Genomic DNA, 2,065 nt, shown 5'->3' with positions numbered 1-2,065 from the left:
TTATAAGTGCCAAACACTGTGCTATGCACATAGTAAGTGTTCAATAAGTACTTCATGATAGATTTTTATCTTTCTAGGACTGGAACAATTTTGTTCTTCAACTTGCTAGAGCCTTGAAATTTCCTAGATTTTCTTTTCTCATCGTAGCTATATTCTACCCAGCACAAGAGCCCCTCAAATTCAAAGCAGTATACTATAAGAACAAAGAGATCTCAACTTATTCACCATTTTTCAGGAAATCAACTTCATTCCAAGCTCTTCTCCCCATCCCCTCTGCCAGGACTGGTACTGTAGCTCATTTATTTTCCTACCCTAAGCACAATGCCTTGAGCATAACAGTCACTTAAGAAATGTTTGTTGAATACATTGTTGCATGAAGAAATAGGGTGACTGGAAGTTCTCTCCTTTGGTGAAGAAGGTACTTTTCAAGGAAGTGGCATTTAGAGAATAGCTACTCTTCCCAAACATATCTGCACAAAAATATGACCCTGGAAATAAGATTCATTTTTACTTTGCTAGGTTAACAGCATGATTATTCCTAACCAAGTAGAAGCTGCACTTGTTCAAAAGAAGGAGAAATCACAGAATAAGATTTAATCTGTTTTGCTGAACTTCCCTTGGAAAAGCAACTTTTTATAAAAGTGACAAATGCAATGTAATTTAAGAATAAAGTATTCTTGCACATTCATAAAATGACTCTTGGTTGGGAATATTATGTCTCATCGACATTGTCTTGATATCCATAACAGTTTGTTCACAGGAATAAATGGAGTTCATTTTTTGGCCTGTGAAATAATGAAAAAGAAACATAAACTTAATATAAAGAAGCTACCTTCCCATGATAGGTAACCATCTTATGGAACTAATTACCATAATAATTCAATTCATAAATCTAAATCCAAAAAAGTTTAAATAAGTTCATAGATATAGATCCATAGTTGATTATTGTGAAACTGGGAGGTACTGGAGGTAACCTTTGGGAGCCATTATGCCCTTCCAATAGAAGACGGGAGAATGCCAACTCCAGAGATGGAATGCAGGACTGGATGGGTCTTACAAGTGCTGTGATTCTTATAATTGCATACTGACATCTCACCCCTGTTGTCTTTACCAGCTGTACTTCCTAACTTTCATGTGGCCTTCCTGATGATAATCCACTTACCCAAACAGGTAGACTATTCTTTGCTTACCTTCTTCTTTTTCTTATGGGCAGCGCCAAACTTCTTGCTGTTTTCCCAGATTGATCTGAAGGTATCTGAAGAAATCTGTGGGGTGACTATAATTTGTAAGTTTGGCAGTTTACCTGCAGAAAGAAGAAAGGAAAAAAGGATGTTCGTTTTCCACCTGGCACAGCATCTAGTTTTCTTCTCTCTGATAGGAAAGTGAGGTGTACACATTTTCCTCCCGTGTTATTGCTAGCTATGTGTTCTTCCTCCCTTTTGTAAGTTACAGAATCATGGAATTTCAGTGATGGAAATTCAGCCATCTAGTTTAACCTATGACTCATAGATTCCCCTCTAACTTAACTTAACAAACTTAACTCCCGGTTCTAATCTAATGAGATTGTGCCTATAAAGAGTACACTTTGCAAATCTCCAAGGGCTATATAATTTCTAGCTCTTATAATAGTTCATTTGTAAGATGCCCAACCCATCCTACCTTGGACAGCTCCAATGGTGACAAAGTTTTCCCTTACATTGGAAACCTGATTCTCACAACCTTCATCCATTGTTCCTAGTTCTGCCCTCTGTGATCAATCAGAAGATTTCCATATAATTTCTTCTTCCATATAATAGCCCTTCTTTTCATTTAACTCTCTGGTTTTAGGGAACATAGCAATTTTCATCAAGATGAATAATAACACATTTTAAGTTAAAAGATAAAACTTAATTGTTATTGTTGAGTACAGCCAACTCTTTCATGATCCCACTTGGGGTTTTCTTGGCAAAGATACTGTAGTGGTTTGCCATGTCCCTTTCCAGATCATTTTTTAGATGAGGAAAGTGAGGCAAACAGGGTTAAGTGACTTGCCCAGGGTCACACAGTTAGTATGCATCTGAGGCCA

The 2,065-nt window shown here is 37.0% G+C and overlaps 1 long non-coding RNA gene across 1 annotated transcript in view; it reads right to left on the bottom strand.

Annotated features, from left to right (window-relative positions):
* Positions 1-622: 622 nt before the first annotated feature.
* The window catches only part of LOC114053026, a 9,358-nt gene continuing 7,915 nt past the window's right edge, over positions 623-2,065 (bottom strand). The window contains exons 2-3 of the long non-coding RNA XR_003570335.1: positions 1,191-1,303; positions 623-785 (exon numbers count right to left, since the gene is read on the bottom strand). This is a non-coding gene — a long non-coding RNA (uncharacterized LOC114053026). The remainder of the gene's footprint in view (positions 786-1,190; positions 1,304-2,065) is intronic.

Source organism: Vombatus ursinus, unplaced genomic scaffold (assembly GCF_900497805.2).
Source record: "Vombatus ursinus unplaced genomic scaffold, bare-nosed wombat genome assembly UNPS02014810.1, whole genome shotgun sequence".
Classification (NCBI taxonomy): Eukaryota; Metazoa; Chordata; class Mammalia; order Diprotodontia; family Vombatidae; genus Vombatus; species Vombatus ursinus.
This window is presented reverse-complemented; position numbering and strand designations above follow the sequence as displayed.